Here is a 20,284-nt window from a genome sequence, read left to right as displayed (position 1 = left end):
CTCCCCCTTTCTTCTTATCAAAACCAAAAACTACCCACACGGAAATCTTTATGAAAGTTGCATGTAGTGTGCTGTATCTCATTCCATGGGGCTTCATATTGCTCAGGGCTCTGTGATAGCTCCCTACCTGGATGGTGTTTATTACATTAGATGATGAGGTCAGTAACCTTTTCCCCCCATCAGGTAGGGAGCGAGGTCCACATTCCTTCACTCCCCTTTTATGTTATCTTCATAACATCCACTGATGAGATACGCGTAGATTTAGCTCATTGTTTCAGTGCATTGATATTCCTAGCTACAGGAGAACAGCATGATTGAGTCCCCGAGGGTCTGAATTCTGGGATGGATGCATGGCAACAACGTTCACGTATAATTTATTATGTGTATGAAATCCTTAACATCAGCAAAATGGTCGCAGAGTTTGCCTTTCCTTTCATCACACAATAAGGCTGTTAATGAATAAGAAACATCTCTGCATGCTGCAGTTTAACACATTCTGTTCCCAAGCAGAGGCAACAGGGATCTTAACGGCTTTTCTGTCTGCTCAGACACAGATTCCCTCTTCTGTACCTTTGCTGAAATCATCATGGTTTTAATTTTTGGATGATTGTATCTCCAGTGATCCCCAAGCACTTTATAAATAACAATTAAGTATCACCATGCTTGGGTGATATAAGTATTACAGGCAGGTTAACTGAAAGACAGAGGTGAAGCCTCTTGCCCAAAGCCACAATGTGTTATAATAGCAGGTCCCAAGAGCTCTGACTCTCAGCTTCTCACTCTGAACACAAGATCACACTTCCTTTCTCAGGTAACTGCACTAGCTGACCTCTTTCTGGACAGGTGATCTGTCATCATAAGAAAAATAAAAATCTGAGAATTCAGACTGGACCCTGTAAGCGAGGGCCTGGTCTGACTCCCTGAGGTCAATACAAAAGATCCCTTTTACCCTTGTGTGGTATCAGAATGACAAATGGTTAAGATTAAAGGTCTGATTTTCATAGTGCTTAAACCCTGGGCCTGCTAGTAACTTCAGGAGGAGTTTTAGACGCTCAACCTGTCTAAAACCACATCTGAATGCTTGGCCAAGGTCACACAGGCAGCCTTTCGCAAAGCTATGGCAGCAGTAAATTTGTCCAATTGTCTTGTCTCTGAGTTCGCTGGTGTTACTAAATTTTCCTCTAAGGAGGCTTGCCCCATTTGTTGCAGCTGAAAAAGCTGTTCTTTCAGCTTGAAGCAGCTGAAAGAATCTGAATACATTGTATTGTAATCATTAAATACCAGTTTTCTACTGGATATAAGCAGAACACCTATTTTTAGTTAAAAAGCTGCTGTTAGGTTACACAATATCTTTTATGGCTGAGGTAATGCAGCAAGCTGGCACAAACCAAATGGTACTTGACTGTTTGCAAATTGAGCATCAACACAAACAGCAGGTGGTCACTCAGCTCTAGACTTTCATGCCGATTATTACAATAATAGCTGTAATAATAATACTAAATAACATTCAGCAATCTATGTGTTTTTTTCATGGGGGTTTTGAATACTGAAGATACACTTTTACAATTCATGCTCAGACAATTATTACCTGCAGCTTTCATCATCTTCTCCATTTTCCTATTGCTGAAAGTTAGGATTAGTATCCCTGTATTCCTGTAGTCAAGACCTTCAGATCAGATAGATACTTTCCTGGAGCTCCAGGGTGCCTTTTTATTGTACATGACTGCTGCACCAAGTTTTGTCGAGAGTGAATTTTTTAGTCTTGTAAACGCTAAAAGTAGGAACACATGACCCACTTTAAAGCATCTAGGAATCATAACTAAAAATTTCTAAAATAGGCATGTATGACAGCAGTATTCTTACCGCATTTCTCCTAGCTTCACTAGACATTAACGGATCTAGTTAGCTTCCTTGTGTCCACCTCTCTGGGCAGGGGGAAGAACTGAATAGTCATTCACTTCGGAGCATTTTATGACACTATGTCTGTGTAGACACATGGGAAGAATTCAGATTATCATGTAGCAGCCAGGAATTTAAAACTGGAAACCAGAAATTAGACTAAGAAAATCTCTTGGTGTCCAGAAATGCTGAAAACTTGCAGATATCCATCACTATTGGCCTCCTCCTCCTCCTCCTCCTCCTCCTTGTCCCCACTAAAGAGCACTAGTGATCACAAGGACTACTTGTGGAAGAAGGTGCTAATCGATACAGAGATGGCCCAGCCTTTCCTTGAATCAGGCTGAATGCAGTTTTCATAGCTCTCACTGTTAGGCACTTAAAATGTCTGTTGTTATTTTTACTGTGAGGAGAGTTTGCCTCTGCAGTCGTTTGTTCTAACAGGACACTGGGAACATACCAGTTACAGACCAACAGACGTTGGTCCCTATGGGACAGTTCCCATGAGCTTGTCAGACTCCCATCCTTGCTGATGCTGATGTGCACTAGCACAGTCCGGTACATGAGGATCCAACAATGTAATAGCATTAACTGCTTGGTTAAGTCCACCTATGTGGTGAGGATGACACTGGTGCAGAATGAAAGGTCTGAGATAAATGGCAACTCAGATGTAGGAGGAATAAAAAAAGCTGATAAAGGGAAATTCTAAAAGATTCTTGTGGGTCTGGAGGAAGAAGGTGAAAGCAAACATTATGCAAATGAAACCACAGAGGCTTTATCTCAACAAAATTTAGTTTTATGTATATAGTAGTATTTATCTTGTGCATAAAAGCCCTCCCAGGGGTGCTACAAGGCATACCCTAGAGTAATGCAACACCTAATTATCTCTATTAGAAAACAATGAAAGACAATGCTAATGCCAAACATATAAAGCAGATACAAAGTTCAATTTCTAATAATTTTCAGTCCATTCCCATGAAATTTCAGATCCCCAGAAGCAAGCAATATACAAATGCAGACTTATAACACAGCAGTTTACTTCTGCTAGAAAGAGGCTAGCCTTCATCCCAATATTCTCATTGCCCCAAACTGTAATTTGAGGAGACCTATGACTATCTACAAATTCATGTCATGTATTTTTGGCAGAACAAAAGAGAAAAGACTATATTGAAACATTCCAATGTTGTTTGAACTGTTTGAAACTAGATTTCCCTGATCAACTGAAAATTAGAAACAACACAAACCAGGTTAATACAGGATTTCTAGTCTGAGGCCCTGAAGCATGAGCAATCTGACATCAAATTCCAGAGACCGTGGACAGGACACATCCTCACATGACACAACTGCTGCTTTTGCACACACCTGGTTGGCATCATGAGCACTTGGCACTGATGAAAACTAGCAGCTATAAAGCAGGGAAAGCAGGAAAGAGATTTAGCAACCACTCTTACAAGTAGATGTCACGTGATTCTGGATTATCAGCAGGCCAGCCTGAAAAAGAAGCAGGCATTGTACTTACACAGGTGTAACATACAGGGACATTGCCAAAACTGCTCTCAAAGAACTGCAATTCCCAGAACTGACAACCCCAAAGATCATACAAATACTTAAAGTGAAGCATTAAACAGGGTCTTGTCGGTTGAGTGGCATGTCTGTTAAACCTTCTAAAGCAACACAATCAACTACTGTCAGAAAATTCAGATTCATATTTGTGTCAACATTTGTGCTCTCCACTGTCAGCTGAGATATCCTCTTCTATGCTTGTCTCCTAAAATGATTAGTAGACCTTGGGAGAGTGAAAGCTATTTTTGTGAGCAGCTGGTTCTGATATTGTAAAATTAATCCACTCTGCATTCCTCTGAAATCTGGTGACAGGTGGGATTTTAATCAAAAATGGCTTGCATTTTATGGAGAAGGGGAAAAAGTTGGGAGTCTACACCAAAGGCTGCATTTTCCAAAGGCACTATAATCTCAGTGGCAGAGATGGATCCACGGTGCCCACGTAAACCCTTACTCTAGTGGCGCAGTTTGCTCCAGGAGGTAGGAGCTGTGTTTCTTGCCCAGCCTTGGTGTACACTGTCGCATTTGGTTCTTACCCCCAGAAGAGGGTAATGTAGAGTGGGGTTAGCACAGGAGGTGGGCTGGAGGTGTGCAAATGTCTGCGTGTACAAAGCTGTGGGAGCGGATTTGGGAAGGCTGACTGCAGACCTACCACCACCTGCTTAACATGGTCTTCACAGCACAGTGCCAGCTTGGGGACACTTCCAGGACTAAAGCAGGCAGAAGACTAGAAAGAGTGAGCGGGGTGCAGGCAGGACCTAATGCTGGAGCGGAAGAGATGCCACCCCTTTCGGGAAGGGAGGCAGTGTGGCCATGTGAGCATAACACAAGCCTGGGCTCCCTAGCTGGGGCTAATGAAGGAAGAGCCATGCTCCTTCTGTCTGCTTTACTGGCTGTGACAACACAGAAGCTCTTTAAATGGAATTAAAAGCCCTTCCTGCCCTTAATATGCATGAGAACAAGATGAGTTTCTTCAGCAAGCTACTCTCATTTTGTGAAACTTCAAAGAAAGCCCAAACTCCCTATTTCTTCACAAATAACCCAGTTTGAGTATTATAATATTAATAACTGCATTAGAACTATTTTTAAGTAAGCAAAGACTGTATGATAGTCATCCAAATTAATGAAGGGTATGAACTTAAAATTGATTATGTAAACTGCACTAAATCCCTGCGCAGATTTAATGATTTAAATTCAAATTTAATTTAGATTTAACTCAAACACTAACTTGAGTTAAAACCACTTTAATTCTGAATGAGAATACCCACAATGAGCTTTAGTATAGGTTAACAAATCTGCTCTGTGCAAAGATTTTCTTAAACTGCGTTATTTTTTCTTAATGTCATTGAGTCAGTAGATCGAATACACTGGGCTCTGAAAGCGAGCCTATGCTTAGAAGTAGAGAATGACTCACCAACATGTATAAGCAGCCCCGAGCTATAAGTATAGGAGAAAACTCACAAGTTTTTTTTGCTAATTAAATCCCTCAATGAGACCTTAGTCTTGCACCTTTCAAAAGAAGAGGAATTCCCTTCTTTGGTGTGTAGGACAGTGAGCTGAGGCCTTGAATCTCCCCCTTTTACCAGTATGTTCTCCCCTAAGGACAGAGCTGAAAATAAAGTTCCCAAGTTACCAACTCCCTTTATTGGAGTCCATAAAAAAACAAAACAAAAGCGAAAAAAATAAAGGAAAACTTGACTGTTGCAAAGCAGGCAGAAGCTTCAGATTTTCCTCTGTTGCAAGACATTTGTTTCTCTTACTTAAATCTCTGTATTTATCACACATATTTATCATACGCACTTTTAGTTCACTGACCAGGGAAGGCCATCAGTGTATTTGCAGCCTCACTGGGTGCAAGGTGGTATAAGCAGAAGAAGGTGCAGCAGAGCTGTGTGCTTCAGTATGCTCTAGATCTGACTTTCTCCACTGCACTTCTGCTGTTGCAATTATCTATGTGGATGTAGTTCCAGTTTATTTCATGTTGAACATGTAGCATTGTACTGGGTGTCTCTGTCCAGATGTTAGCAGGAGCCTCTGTGAGGAAGGGCCGGGGCTGCCTATGCTGGACGCAGCTGGCTCCAGCCATTTGCCTAATGGCCACACCTTGGGGCACAGCTGAGCCTGTCAGTGGTGCCTCTGGGAAAACAGATGTAAGAAAGGGCAAAACCCTGCCTGTACAGTGAGGAAAACAGTGTGAGGTTCTGGAGCAGGAGGGTTTTCTGCAGCCTTTGAGGAAACCGTGGTGGAGTAGGGGAAAAGTGTGAGGAGGAAGGAGCGGCAGCAGAGAGGAGCTGTTATGGACTGACTACAGCCCCTGTTCCCTATCTCCCTGTGTTGCTTGGGGCAGGAGGTAGAGGAGTCCAGGATGAAGGAGTGAAGTTGAGGTCAGTAAAGAAAGGGGGTTATGCAATGTGTGTGTTTTAGGTTTTTGTCTGTTTCTCACAGTCCTGCTCTAATTTTCCTCAACTGCAGTCTGTTTTGCCTGTAATGGTAATTGGCAAGTGATCTCTCTTCTTTATCTTGACCCATGGGTTTTTCTATCTTATTTTCTCCCCATAGGCTGATTGAGGAGGGGGAGTGTGAGTGTGGCTGGGTGGGTGTCTGGCCAAGGTCAGCTCACTGCTGGGCCCTTGCCCTGGATCAGCGCAAGTTTGAAGAAATGCTGTGAAAACTGGTGGTGTTTAAACATACGCATAATTTGTATTATAGCAAAGATATTGGACAGTGCTCTGGCAGACATCTAGAACACCTTCTTGAGGGAGCAGGAGGGTTGGTTACTAGTTGTGTGTCCTGTCTTTCTGCTAGGGAACAGTCAGCCTAGGTGGGTGCCACCTGCCACTGTTTCAGCACCATGAAACTTGTACCCCTCAGCTAAGTCTAATCAAAATGGGAATGGCATCAACAGATGGAAACGATCCATCTAAGTTACAAGTTCACTCCTCCTGGGCAACTGTGGCTGTGACAGCTTTCCCTCTTCCATGGAGAGGATTTTGCTTGAATAAGGGCTTAAGTTTCTGGGGCCAGAACAGAGTCTGGCTCAGGTGCCTTTGCAAACTGCCTACCCTGAGCAGGCTGAGTTTCTCTTTAAGAAAGCACACGGTGTACTCTAGCTTAATGGTACGTGTTAAGCAAGAACATCTGCTTATGAAGAGATAGATATGCTGAAACATTTACTGATGTTTTGCTTCCTCCCCTTGTGTCACCTGAAATCTATCATCTCGCTATGGTATCCCAGCACAGTCCTGCTTGCAAATCTAGGGAAGCAGGGCAGTGGTGCACAGCTTTTAGAAAATGATTAGTGATCTGTCAGGCTAATGTCTAAACATGGGCACTGACTCAGATGTGTTACCTATAAATCTGTTCATCAGCAGCTGAGGAACATATGTGCCTCCTCTTCCTTAAACATAAAAACATTAATTACATTATATTGTACCACAGTAATGGGCAACATAGTGACAGAGGGTTGCCAAAACTTTAATTTTAACCATAAATCTGGAGGGTCTGAAATGGTGACTCAAGCTGCTTTAAAAGATGAAGATAAAGCTGAAGTTGGGTGTGTAGGAGCAGGAATTGATGGGGGTGGGAAGGAAGGCATGAAGAATTAGCATAGACTGTCTAAAACACTTGAGAATAAGATTATAAAACTACAATCTTCCCTGGACAAGGGACAGGAAAGAACAAATTGCAATTCAGTAACAGCTCCTCTTCTGACTTTCTGCACTAGTGGTGGGATAAAAAGGTTTATTGTCTCCTACTATTGGGTCTTGGCTTCCTATTATTTGATTTTGTTGTCCCTCCTTTTCTTTTCCCTGGTGTAATCACAGAGGGAATATCAAACAAGCAGCCCCTGGTGTTCTTTCTCTGGCTGGATTTTCATTTTGAATAGAGCTGATCAGCAGAAAAGATGAGGCCAGCATGTAGCTTGCACTGATCTTTGTACCTGGATAAAAGCAATGGGAAGGAGCATCCAGATTATTTATCCAACAGAAACAAGAAGAATATGGAAATCTGCGTGTACCGTTAAATATGAAAGGCACCAGGGATAGGTTCTCCTGTTGCATTAGGTGCTGTACTGTTGACTGTTCAAAGGGCTTATCAGATGAAGCAGTCCTGCTGATTTGGGCAAGACAGAGTAGAAGGCAGCAGTTGCCAGTGCCCCATGCCACTCCTTGTCCCATGCGTGCTCCTCCCAGATCTGACCCAATCCTGCCTGGCTGCTGCTGTGAACCAGCTGATGCCCCTGAAATCAGTGCAAAGACGGCCCCTTGGGAGTCAGAGATTGCTGCTGCAATTGCCCTTGTCTGCCTCGTTATGCCACAGGCAAAAGGGCAATAACTTCTTTTTTTGAAATTATGCAGATTCTCTCTGAACTTTCTGCCTTCATTTTAGGATTTGCCTGCAGTGTTTCAGAGCCATCTGGTCATACTCAGGTTGCAAATCTAAAATGTCACAGCAACCTGCATGAGATAGAGGGTTGGTTTTGGTACTATCACAATTAAAGCAGAACAAACTGTTTGGAGTAATACTTCTTGTTGGCACAAATCCAGAAAGACATTTACCCTTGGAAAGGCCACTGTTGTTCAGAAGCTGTGTGGTTACTATTATTCTACAGTCCTGTTCTACTTTACTATATCTTTGCTGGCCAGTTTTCTTTGGTAAAAAGCCCTGATGTGGTTTAACTCTTCAGCAGTTTGTGAAAGTTTTGCTCTATTTCAAATAGAGCATCACATGTTTTTAAAACAACACAAACCTATGGATGGTTTATATTATACTACAGGCTGTTTCCCTGCTTTTGCTCCAGTATGTCTCTTAGAAGTACATATGTTTCTCCCATCTTCCGTAAGTAATAACTCAACCCTTCCCATGCTGCTTATCCATTCTGATGTAAGAAAGCTTTCAGAAACTCAGTACTTGAACTATGGATACACTGGCCCTCACTGAGCAGTGCTTTAATCCATTTAGGTCCAGCCTCAGTTGGCAATGTTTCCACAGGTATTAAAAGGGCAGAAAGATGGAGTACCGTGTACAAATAACCCAGGCCTGGACTGCAGAGGTCCCAGATAAAGATATGTAGTTGTTTAGAAAGTCCATAAGATCCATGATTTTTTTTTTTTGTTTGTTTTCCCAAAGCAGGAACCATGACATGGAAAATGCTTTCTATTTTCCTCTTGGCTAAAGGAACTTAACTGGCTGCCAGATGTATTAGCCCAGAGAAGAGTGTGTAGCAGCAGCAGAAAGCAACCCATTTGACACAAAGTATGGGCTAGGGTGCAGGGCAGAGCTTGCAGCTGCTATGCGGGGCGTTTCTCCTGTCAGATCAGCACAGGATGTATCTATCATAGAGCAGAACACTGAGTATTCACTGTGCACTGGACAGCAATATTTCATTTCATGCATCATTAAGAACCTGCATTGATTCCAACTAGTCATATAACCTCATCCTGCATTCACTTTAAGGGGGGGGGGGGGGGGAAGTCTCTCCTTCCCAAGTTACTAGATAACTTTAAAACTTGAGTACTTGAAGAAATAGTCTTTCTTAGCATCATCTTTCCTAGGGACCAAGATGCCAAATGCAGTATTCTATGACTTGGAATACAGAAAGGACTCTAGTGAGGGTCTTGGTTTCAATGTAACATAGTTAGGTTTGTTTAGCACGCATAGGCTTTGTTTGTGGTCATGTATTTGCTGGAGGTCTTACCTCCTTGCCAGTGTTGGAGTCAGTTTGATTTGGAGTAAAGCTCAGCTCAAATATAATAAAAAGAGAGGAAAAATATCAGAAGAGAATAAACTGGCATGGTAACTAGTGTTGGTCTCAGCAGCCAGCTGAGCTGGTTATGAAGGACGTGCTCCTAGGCAGCCTTCTCTGGTGCTCTCTGCTATGACCACGTAACAGTGCTGTGGACAGTAGTGAGAACCACATCAGCTTAAAGAAATAACATCTTTATATGTATTTCAGTTTGAAGGCTTTTAGTGGATTTAGCTCAATCTACTGAGGTACTCAACGACTTCTTTGCCTCAGTCTTCACTAGCAAATCCTTGAGCCATGCTGCCCAGGTCACAGAAGGCAGGGACTGGGAGAATGCAGAACCGTCCACTGTAGGAGAAGATCAGGTTCGAGAATATCTAAGGAACCTGAAGGTGCACAAGTCCATGGGACCTGATGAGTTGCATCTGCGGGTCTTGAGGGAACTGGTGGATGGAGTGGCCAGGCCACTCACCATCATATTTGAGAAGTCCTGGCAGTCTGGCGAAGTTCCCACCAACTGGAAGAGGGGGAACATAACCCCCATTTTTAAGAAGGGTAAAAAGGAAGACCCAGGGAACTACAGGCTGGTCAGTCTCCTGGCAAGATTATGAAGCAGACCCTCCTGGAGACTATGCTCAGGCACATGGAAAATAAGGAGATGACTGGTGACAGCCAACATGGCTTCACTAGGGGCAAATCGTGCCTGACAAACTTGGTGACCTTCTATCATGGGGTTACAGCGTCTGTGGATAAGGGAAGGGCAACTGATGTCATCTACCTGGACTTGTGCAAGGCATGTGACACTGTCCCGCATGACATCCTTGTCTCTAAATTGGAGAGACATGGATTCGATGGAGGGACCACTTGGTGGATAAGTAATTGGCTGGATGGTCGCACTCAAAGACTTGTGGTCAACAGCTCAATGTCCAAGTGGAGAATGGTGACAAGTGGTGTTCCTCAGGGGTTGGTACTGGGACCAGCACTGTTCAACATCTTTGTCAGCGATGTGGACAGTGGGATCAAATGCACCCTCAGCAAGTTGCTGACGACAGCAAGCTGTGTGGTGTGGTTGACACCCTGGAGGGAAGGGATGCCATCCAGAGGGACCTTGACAGGCTGGAGAGGTGGGCCCATGCAAACCGCATGAAGTTCAACAAGGCCAAGTGGAAGGTCCTGCACGTGGGTCGGTGCAATCCCAAGCATGACTATAGGCTGGGCGAGGAATGGATTGAAAGCAGCCCCGAGGAGAAGGACTTGGGAGTATTGATTGATGAGAAGCTCAACATGAGCCAGCAGTGTGTGCTTGCAGCCCAGAAAGCCAACCATGTCCTGGGCTGCATCAAAAGAGGCGTGACCAGCAGGTTGAGGGAGGTGATCCTGTCCCTCTACTCGGCTCTTGTGAGACCCCACCTGGAGTACTGCATCCAGCTCTGGGGGCCCCAGTACAGGAGAGACATCGAGCTGTTGGAGCGACTCCAGAGGAGGGCCATGAAGCTGATTGGAGGGATGGAGCATCTCTCCTGTGAGGACAAGCTGAGAGAGTTGGGGTTGTTCAGCCTGGAGAAAAGGCGGCTCTGGAGAGATCTAATTGCGGCTTACCAGTTTCTGAAGGGGTCCTACAGGAAAGATGGTGAGGGACTGTTTATCAGGGAGCGTAGTGACAGGACAAGGGGTAATGGGTTCAAGCTGAAGGAGGGTTGATTTAGATTAGATGTTAGAAAGAAATTCTTTACTGTTAGAGTGGTGAGGCACTGACACAGGTTGCCCAGAGAGGCTGTGGAGGCCTCATCCCTGGAAGTGTTTAAGACCAGGTTGGATGAGGCTTTGGGCAACGTGGTCTAGTGGAGGGTGTCCCTGCCCACAGCAGGGGGGTTGGAACTAGATGATCTTTGAGGTCGCTTCCAACCCTACCCATTCTATGATTCTACTATGGGTGTCTAGAGCTATATCTGAATTTGGGGCCTGGATCTAGATTAAGAACAATAAAATAATTCAGTGATACTAAGGCTCAGTTTTGTCCAATGCTAACACTTCCGTGCTTGAGAAGCAGAATGCCCTTCTGTTAGAAGCACAGAGATGTTAGAGAATGCTACCTCTCTTTCCAGGCTGTAGCAGGACAGTTGAACCATGCATGATGGCCTTCCCTAGGGTCTTGTCTGGACTGAGATGGGGTGGTTGGCCCCATTGTGAACTCCATTTAGGGTGAAAAGGTGCCAAGCAGAGTGGTCTAGGAAGAAAAACAGCTCTTACTGTCTCTCTTCAATGGCCATTGCTCATTTTTAACCATGTCTTTGGCATGTTACTAACATTTCTAACTGAATTTTCCAAGAGTCACATGGACCTGTCACTCAAAGGGAACCTGCAAATGTTTATCAGTTATAGGAAGGAGCCCTGAAAGTGCTGTGCACATTTGCTTAACTCACAGTATTTAAGAGGAATGTTACTGCTTGTTTATAGTAACAGTCCTTCCTCCTCAACTTGAGAAGAGGAAAGGGGCAAAAAGATGGAAGTTTAACTGGTGGTATTATCAGCTGCTTACTGGCATCCATCTTCCCAGCAAGAAACACTCTTTGAAGGCTTATTAGCTGTCTTCAACAGGAGAGGCTGCCCCCCTTTGCCACTAATCTGTACATCAACCTGTCCCAGCGTGCGAGCCAATACACTACAAAAAAGTAATATCATGTTAATATATTATTTACTGTTTGAATAAGACGCCATATCTTTCATAAGGTATGTGGCAAAGACTGCTAGGGTGCTTACTCTCCATGAATAGGCTGGGTTTATTGTACATGACATAGAGTAAGAGCCTTGCATTCATTTATGACCAAATTTCACAACATAAGTTGCTTTTTCCTTGTATTTTAGTCTCTCATTGCTACTGTTTGACTTCCCCCCACCCCGTACTTTCAGATCCCACAGCATCTGGTGGCAAATCAAACATGGTAAAATGTTGATTTTTGAGCTTAATAATATTTTCCAAGTCATTTATTTACCAAATGCTCTTGGTGGAAGTGTTTTGTTCTGTATTTTAACAGGTGCTGCATACTCAATCTGAATGTATGGGTAATCAAATCATTGCAATAGGCAAGTCTCACAGGGTGTTGTGTTGAAGTTGGACAAGTCCTCATAAATTCACAGGCCGCGTGTTGTGACTATCTGAGCTTCCTGGCCACTCCTCCCCAACATGGGCATGGATTTTGCTATCATGTTACTTTAACTGTTACGGTTTGCTTTTTTGTACCTGTTCTATTTATATTGCGGGGCAGTGATGTCCTCTATCAGGGAGAATAGTTAATGGGCTTATGCAGTACAGAACTTTAGCTAAAAATTCAGGATTCAGCTAAGAAAGTTGTTGCCTCATCTTTCTTCAGACCCTAGCCAGACCTCAGCACTCTGAGCTCTCTCCTTGGCAGGTTGAGCTTATCTTTAGAGCTTGCCAGATGTGTCTCACTCTTCAGGGGGTTTACTTTGTATTGTCCCGCTTTCAGTGACTACAGATCTCAAAGGGAACAGAAATTGCAGTAAAAAATGTATAATTACTGTTCTATACATTGCCTTTGGATGAGTTCACAGTTGAGTTTAAGATTAGTCACCTAAATTCTATAGGACAGAGAAAATTACAGATGAACATTATAAGCAAAGGACCCTTTTCTAATTAGATTAGAAAAATCTGATTTCATATTCTTAGAGTATCTGCAAAAATGTGGAGTTATCCATCGTAACCTCTTCGACACAAAACCAAAAAGTGCCTTTGCAGTATTATACTGTTTATAAAAAAACACTAGAAAAGTTTTATGTCTCTTATTCAACAAAAGAGAAATTCATTATAATGGTATCAGAGGGGACTGTCTAAAATCAAGACCCTTCTAACTTCAGAGCATTGGATAAATTCAAACTGTAAACTTAGATATGGAAGTTTTTTTTTGTTTTGTTTTGTTTTTTTCCAATCCACCAAACAACAGGAGCAGATGCAGATTATTTTTTGGATAAGACATCCCTCTTTTGGAATGATTTCACATGCTAACTTTGCTTGGGAGCTGCTCCTGTTGGTGACCATGTGTTCAGCACATCTGCTTTGGCTTGTTTTCTCTGAGACTGACAATATTGTGGCAAGACGTCAGAGTGAATTGAGGTGAAGAAAAAGGAAAAGGAAAATTAACATGAAGGAGCTGCATTGCAAGTCCAAATGAACCCGGAGAGGCTTTCCATCCCTTGATCCTCCATGTGTATATTAGGATATGTGTAGAGGGAATTGAAGAGGTGGGAGGAACTGACAGGCTTGAAGTAATACCTGGGTTTGTCTTGTCACAGTCAAAACCTGAGCTCAAGCAGACATGCTGGGAGGACATTTCTGACTTCTAGCCCACGGGAGAGGATGCCTTCAAAAGTTGGGAAAATCCTGCCAATGACTCATCAGGGCTAGTTTCACTGTTTACTGCATAATGCACTCATTCATCAAACTGAAAGGATTTCAATCAATATTGTCAAACTAAAAAGTTATGTATTATATACACATGCACACACAACTGCACTCAGTTATGCATAACATATGTGATGGCCATCATCAAACAAATTACAGAGTTGGGTTCCAAACTGACTTTACTAAAAAATCCCTATCTCTACTTGTCCTTTATTTGCACCAAGCTTCCCACATAAAATTCAGTATTTTTCCATCTGCTTCAAACAATTGTCAATTATTGAAAACACTTGAAAAACAACAACAAAAAAATAAATCAGGAACTTTTTTTCTTTCTTCAGCCTATGGCTCCTTCACCAGAATCACACTTCTGAAGATGTTGAAGAGGCAGTGTTCAGTCCCACCATAGAGTAAGTCTGAAATCTGAAGTCCAGCCAGCAGAAGCTCAGTTTGGGTAATAATGTGGTGCTTGGAATAAGATAGAGACATTTTCACAAGATCCAAGGCTAACTCTAACTCAGAAATTATTTCATTGAGCGATCAACAGTAGATAAGTCATGCCTGGCATATAATGTTACATCGTCCTTATTTATGGAAGTGTAGGTACAAGTATGGACTGAGTGATGTGGCTAGGGGGCATGCAGGCACTCTGGGCTCTGCTTCTCATTCAGTTTCTATCCTGATGTCTGTAAAGAGGGAGGTGATGAGAATAAATAATAATTCTCTTAACACTCCCCTTCTTTGGACTATAGATAAAGCTGGTTGGAGAGAGCAAAAGAGGTAAAATAAGGGGTTTCTGTGGCCATTAGCCAGTTTGATAAAATTTAATGGAAATAATCTGATTTTCTAAAATAGAGGCCAGAGTTATAGATCTCTGCCTTGATTCCTGACACTTCAGCAACTCTGCTTCATGGCAACCTGCCTGGTAAGTGAGAACCTGGACACCTTGTTTTTACCATTTGTGGCTCCTCAGCCACTTAGATGTCTGGGCCCTGGGGGAACTAATAGTCTTTAATGGCCGTGAGCATCCTCGTCTGTGGCCTCCACCCTTCCTCTCTGCCCATAGCTCATCCCTATCCCTGATCGGGGGTTCTTCATGGACCCTCAATCATGAAGTGTGTGCAGGCACTGTAGGTCTGTGCCCATTGCTGCAGGTAGAGCCTGGCTGCTCTGCCTTGCCTTCTGGTTTTTCTTTCCTTGTGGAGCAGCCCTGCTCTTGCTGGTCCCTGACACTAGAGTTTGTGGTCTGATACAGCCAGCTAGGCTGTCATTCAGGGTTTCATGCAAGAAGTTTGAAGCTTAGAGTGTTAATTGTGAATTGAATCAAATTTTGGTATATTGCTGATGTTCATGAACTGGAATTACTACCCTTCTGTTAAGTAATCAAACATCAGGCAAACACAGTCTTAAATACCAACATATCTTCCTTTGTAATTTTCAAGTGTCAATGAAAAATTGTAAAAGCTGGTTGGCTTAACAGTACAATTCTGCTGAATTCTGCCCACACACCAACTCCCAGAGTATTAAATGCACAGGGAGCTCTTTGTTGGCTTCTTGCAGTATCGGTTGGTAGCTCCTGCCACATGGGCAGCTGCCCTACAGTCAGGTCCATGTGGTATCACTCTTTAGAGGTACACAACAGAAGAGTAGGCTAATGTCTGGCTTTTAAGGCAGACCACTGATGCAGATGAGGATTTGAGCCTGTCAAGTTGAAATCTCACTCATATAAGCATTTTATATGGGAATCTCAAAGAATCTTATATGATAGATATATAAAAACGTAAAAAGAGAGTTGAAAGGATTTTTTTAATATGCACAAAATGGAGCAGCAAATCATGTAGTAAAGATTTGATTTGACATGGGATGTGCACTCCAGTGCTCAGTCTAGAAAAGTACTTATATACAGACTTTAAATTTAAAGGATGTGAATAGGCTCACTGGAGTTAATGTTAAGCCAGTACGTAAGAATTTTATTGGTTTGGGGATGGGTGCACTGAGCATCCTTCAGGAAAAATACCCTCCATTTGCTTACGGGCTTGGACTGAATGAGCAGGCTAAGCTCAGCTGCTTTGCGTTTTCTGTGGAGGAAACTACTCTGATGTCAATGTCTGCTATTTTCTGAATTGCCAATGCAGGCATTTCAACCAGTAAAAACAATACCTGGCATCACCAAAGGAGTGGCAGATTATTACAAGCCATGTGAAATTAGAATTTGGCAGGATTGCCAAGCTACTCTGTGGTCACCATAGAATGAACACTGTTTTAACTGGGCAATTATTTTAATTGTTCTTATTAAATGTGGGAAGGAAAAAAAGAGTCCCTCTTTTCTGCAACTCTGACCTACCCCTCTGTTTTCTTAATTAGTGTGTCTTGGTAAGAAGAGTTTCTCTTTCCTTATCCCCTACAGCTCTTCTCCCTTTTCAGACCTTGTTCCCCATCTCCATTTGTTTGGTTTTCCTTCAGCTCAGAAGTTCCTGGGCCCTTTCACCTTTGTGTCTGACTTCCTATAACACCTGTGAGGCTCCTGTTGAATCTGCACATCCTTCCCTGCTAGATGGAGGCTGTGCACTTGCTGCCAAGGGAAGCAACCTTCCCTCCAGATATACTGGGGCCCCTCCAGCCCTGGGGCAGGGGTGTGTGTGGGTCTGAGATGTAATCGCAGCATGATTCTAGCTCAGTAACTGATATATTAACCAACAACATAAGTGATAGTGTGATCTGCCCTCTTCCTGTTGCTGGTACTCGTTGGTCCATATGCCACAGCTCACCTCTGTGTTGAATGACTGAATCTGGTGGCTGGATTCACAGCTGAGGTGGTACTAGGATGAGCTCAAGCCATCCTTCCAAGCCTGCTATCTTTACCTCTGAAGTTAAATATGGGTCTCCCAACACTTTGTGAAGAGCCATGCACTGCTGAGTCAGACTCTCAAACAGCATTAGTGACATTTCCCTCCATCCTTCAACACATCCAGTATAAACACAGGGAGACCACACTGTATCTTAGAATATCTTTAGTCTTCCCTTAACAGTAATCAAGTACCAAATACTGAAACAGCATTTTTCAGATTATAGCCTGGGCAATTTGGTAGACTTTTAGCAAAAACAGAGTGCATTACCACCCACAGGCTTTGGGCGTCTTCCTTTCTGGAGTATTTAGTAACTAAAAAAACCTAATCCTTGCCTGTTCATTCTACTTCCGAGAGACAGAGTCAGCAATTTTCCTGCTAAATGGATTGAGTACTTTATAATATCAAAGCATTTGTGCCAGGGTTGACCTTATTGTGACTGGAGTTCCCTCCTTGGAGAAGATTGAAAGCTGTATCGGCAGGCACAGATGGGAGAGGTTTATTGCAGGTATGGGAACCCACATGATGAACTGCAGTGCTAGGTGAGGTATTTTATTTAGCATTTAGCTTTGCCTCACATGTCTGTGGCCTATTAATTCATTCCCAGGAGACCTATTGTAATTTTCCAGACACCTGAAAATTTTCAAGCAGATGTCACTTTAAACAAAACCAAAAAACTTGGAGATGTATCTGCTGATTCTTACTGGTGTCTGAAAGCAGTCGTTTCTACACTAAAATTGCTCATTCTTAAGACAAAAGAGGGACAGGCTCCAATATCTGACTAGTAGCAATATTTCTTACATTTAAAACCAGAAGCATGGAAAAGGGAGGTCTATTATGTTGGAGGAGAAGGAAAAGTTGGGAATGAGTATTTGGTTTTAATCCTGGAAAGGGATGGAATAGTGAGCTTCAAACTGGGATGTGTCTAGATATCAGAAACCTTTACATAAGTCTTTCTTTAAGCCTCACTCAGGCAGATAATTTCATTATCTGGAAGACGAATAGAGAAATACACTTGGGAAAATGCCAATGCCAAAAACATTGCTAAATGACAGTTTAAATAGCAAGCTTGTCAGCAGATGGCTAACACCTGAAGAATTTTAAAGCTTTGTTGTTGTAGTATGGTTATAAACTTTCTCTTGCCCAACTCTATATAATAAAGTTTGAAACTGAATAATCAGTGTATCTAGCTCCTTTGCAATCTAATAGACTTCCACTCTTCCAGTTTTCTACCCCATTTAAGGACAACTACAGACGTAACAGCATCAAGGTGAGTATCCATGAGCTTTTGTTAATGGCATGTATAGGTGACAGACAAATATGCTTATTTTCCCAGTTACCCTGCTGCTAGCCATTCCTGCAGGAACATTCAGGGTGGTGATTGCTTGGTGCGGTGAGAGCTGTTGGGAAGCTGGAGGTGGTGCTGTCTAGCAGGTTGCCTTGTCCTCCTGCACAGCATCAGGTCAGGTGTGGGAGGACTGAACAAGAGCACAGGAGAGCTGACAGCTCTAGTTCAGCCGTGTTCAGACTGCATGCCATTAAGCCTGCTCAGGAGGGTGTTCCTTCATCCCTTTTGTCACAAGAAAAGAAGAGCATAAGCAGTACCATTTCCCTGTCGCTTTCACTAAACAGTTAAGGAAACAAAGACACATTTAAAAGCTAGATGCCTGAATCTTTCCCTGGATGCCAAGGTGATAAAGTATTAAGAACTTTGCTGTCTCAGTCAGGTCACTCCACAAGCATCAGAAAATCAGGCAGTGGACTGTGTTAGCCATCTGTCAAGAAAGTTACCAAACAGCTTTCAATTAATTATTTTTAGGAGGAATGCAAATTGTCTTTGCTTAGGACAGCTCTGCTGCAGGCCAGAGTCTCTGCTCCATAAAGCGATGTTGTTCCAGTGAAATCAATGCAACTTTGTTGGCTTGTAACAGCTGAGGATATGGCCTATGCTAATTTTTGCTTAAACCTTGTACAATAAAATGTTTTAGCATATGATGAATGTTAGGTTTCTTGGTAGTTCCAGGTAATAATGAGATTCTGATTGCTTAGGTTAACTCTTCAATGTTTGAGTCTTCATCAGCAAACTTGCAACAGTTCCAATTAAACAAGCTGTGTATATAATGCCTTTTCCTCTTTCCTAGAGAAAATGGTTTGCAATAGTTATAGAAATACAAAAGACTGACAGAATAGGATTATTTTATATATATATATAGTCAAACTCTGTATCTATAAATATGTGAGAAGACATTGAGTTGCGAGGAAATACTCATTGCACAGAGCACTGCACGTGCATGGCAAGCTCGCATAGTGCGACCCTGTTTATGATAGGAGCTTCCCAAGACATGATGTTTTCAAGGTTCTCTTTCCTTGCACTGCTATTCTCAACCTCTCCATTCCGTATTGGCAGGCCAATTACTGGGATAGCTCAGAAGTTTCTGTCACAACTCGAGCAGTTTCTCAAAACAAGTTTCAGCTTAAAAAAGCATAGATGGAGGAAACTGAAAAAAAGCTACAGGGATATAGCTGGAGGGGGGAAAAGGGAGGGAATGTCAGTTGTCTGCTTCTGAAGCAATTGTGGATGTGGATTGCATGGAAGCCTTCTCATCAGCAGGGAGTTTGACAGGTCTATCAGGGGACAGTTCATCTACTTCTATAATAGTAGTTATTTGAACAACTAGAGATCGATATAGTATCTAGAGGAGATGCTGCTGTTTATTGGGAAATAAGAGAGAAACATTGGTGAAAGTTTCCTTTCTGTTTCTACAGTAACCACCATCAGAAGGACTGTGTACATGTTTACTCTAGCTGGGGTTCACGCATAGTGATTCAAAACTGCATGGCTACAGAGCAAAAGCAGATATGCGTGTCATGGACAGAGTGCTGCTTGCTTTGCTTTGAACTTTTCAAAGCTGAGTTGTCAGACAGTGGGCATTAAAGTGATGAGTTAGCACCTGAAGGAGATGGGCTTTGAATTTGCATCTGCCTGTGGCCAGCAATGGGTTGTTTGGACAGGGGCCCACCCATGCTAGACTGCAAGTGGGTCTTGCAGTCTCTTCTGCATCCAAGCTTTCTGTGAATAGCTTTGTGTGCAGAAGGCAACATGTTGCAAGCCCAGGAAACATGCAGTGCTCAAGGTCATTTCTGTGTTGAAAGCAGAAGTATCCTGATAGGTGTTGGGCAAAAGGTTTAGATTTAGTTCTGAATTTCCTTGAGAAAGGAGTCCATCTCAGTTGTTGCATGTAAAAGACTTAGCTCTGTCACCCCACGTGAAGGGGGGGGTGTTGCGTGCATGTGCAAGGCACTGGTGCCCTCTACCACCTCAGCTCCCTTACAGAAAAGTTATTTCTATGAGTACCCATCACAAAAAACCAACACGCTTAGGATGTGGGCACTTCAGGACTGGAATCTGGTTAAGTAATGATTAGGGAGACAATAAATAATACTGCATGCTGCATTGTCAAAGCCAGGCAGGAGCACTTCTAATCTGTTAGCAAACATACCTGCAATATCTTTACCTTAAATGAGCTATAAAGTTGTCTGCCTCTCCTTCACTGTTTACTTTGTGTTACCATTTTCTGCACATGCTGCAGTATTTTGTTCCTTAAGAGGTGTGTGTGATAAGCTCATGAATAACAAATGAGGATTTATGTTTGTGGATTGTGAAATAATATTAACGTGACTATTACTTTTAATCTTTGCTTTTGAATGATGTATTGAGCTGCAGGTAATCCCAGAGGGATACTATTGGGGTCTGAGTATTGAAAATGTCTCCTTCTTTTGTTTTCCCTGCTATTAAGTGTGGAATTGAATGTAGAAAAG

At 42.7% G+C, this 20,284-nt stretch overlaps 1 protein-coding gene across 5 annotated transcripts in view; it reads left to right on the top strand.

The window, feature by feature from the left end:
- The window catches only part of TMEM114 (transmembrane protein 114), a 173,168-nt gene that overhangs the window by 32,857 nt on the left and 120,027 nt on the right, over positions 1-20,284 (top strand). Inside the window, exon 8 of one of the 5 annotated variants that reach the window (XR_012837915.1) lies at positions 13,961-14,022. The exons of the other annotated variants lie outside the window; for them this stretch is intronic. The gene's annotated coding sequence lies outside the window, so the exon portion shown is untranslated. Of the gene's footprint in view, positions 1-13,960; positions 14,023-20,284 lie in introns of those variants that run through there. 5 annotated transcript variants of the gene reach the window in all.

The sequence above is a fragment of the Balearica regulorum genome, chromosome 15 (genome assembly GCF_011004875.1).
Source record: "Balearica regulorum gibbericeps isolate bBalReg1 chromosome 15, bBalReg1.pri, whole genome shotgun sequence".
In the NCBI taxonomy this organism is placed as follows: Eukaryota; Metazoa; Chordata; class Aves; order Gruiformes; family Gruidae; genus Balearica; species Balearica regulorum.
This window is presented reverse-complemented; position numbering and strand designations above follow the sequence as displayed.